The sequence below is a fragment of the Miscanthus floridulus genome, chromosome 10 (assembly GCF_019320115.1).
Source record: "Miscanthus floridulus cultivar M001 chromosome 10, ASM1932011v1, whole genome shotgun sequence".
Lineage (NCBI taxonomy): Eukaryota > Viridiplantae > Streptophyta > Magnoliopsida > Poales > Poaceae > Miscanthus > Miscanthus floridulus.
The window spans coordinates 69,313,986-69,315,136 of NC_089589.1; the positions used below are offsets into that span (position 1 = coordinate 69,313,986).

Below are 1,151 nucleotides of genomic sequence, written 5' to 3' on the forward strand. Positions count from 1 at the left end.
GCAGAAAGGCACATGAAGATGCGAGTGCTCATCTCCAACACTTCCTAGAGATCTGTAGCACTTTCACCATCAAGGGAGTTTCCAAAGATGCCATACTACTTTGCCTCTTCCCATTATCACACTTGGGGAAGGCCAAGCAATGGTTCTATGCCAACAAAGATAGAAATACTACATGGGATAACTGCTCCATGGCCTTCCGAGCGAAGTTCTTCCCACGGACAAGACCCATGCTCTACGTGGGAGAATTTCAAGCTTTCAACAGCAACATGATGAATCTATCCCTAAGGTATGGGAATGCTTTCAAGATTACATATAGAATGTCCTCATCATGGGATAGAGAATTGGCTACTCATGCAGACTTTCTACCACGGGTTGACCAATAGCACCCATGAGAATATGGATGCTACTGCTAGAGGTGCATTCCTGTCACTCACAATCCTAGGTGCAATAGCTCTCGTGGAGAAGATGGCCTCCAACCAAGGTTGGAATGAAGAACATCTTCAACCCTGCAAGAGAGGTGGAGGTATGCATCAACTCAAGGAGGTAGACATGTTGTCTGCCAAGATGGACCTGCTAATGAAGAAGCTCGAAGACGGAGCTAATGAGAAGCAAGAAGTCACGCACATTCATGATTCTCACATGACATGTGAAGAATGTGGAAACACTGGGCATTCATGGAGAACCTATCTTGAAACCCATGAGGATGTGAACTTCATCAACAACAACTACTTTCATCCTCAACAGAATCAAGGATGGAATCAGCAATAAAGGCTGAACTACCAAGATAACTATCAAGGTAATAATAATTTCAATAACCAACCACCCTTGAGAGAGTTAATTTCTGGCCAAGCTAAAATAATGAAGGGCTCATCTAGAAAACTAGCCTCCAATGATAGAATCTTAGAAAACATAAATAATAGAATGGATAGCTTCTCCTCTGCCATTAAAAACTAACATAGCTTTAATAAAATGATAGAATCATAAATAGCTTAGCTGGTGGTTGTTGTTCCTCCAACCGACAAAGGTAAGATTCTGGGGCAGCCGAAAGATCTAGAAACTGCAAATCTTGTCGATATTCAAAATGCAGCATACTACTGCATTCAACCATCAGCTAGAGAATGGATAGATTATTCCTTGCCTAAAAAGAAAGG

The 1,151-nt window shown here is 42.0% G+C and overlaps 1 non-coding gene across 1 annotated transcript; it reads right to left on the reverse strand.

The window, feature by feature from the left end:
• Positions 1–227: 227 nt before the first annotated feature.
• On the reverse strand, positions 228–335 carry LOC136490378 (small nucleolar RNA R71). The gene has a single exon (XR_010767669.1). It is a non-coding gene; the product is annotated as a small nucleolar RNA R71 (small nucleolar RNA).
• Between the last annotated feature and the right edge of the window lie 816 nt (positions 336–1,151).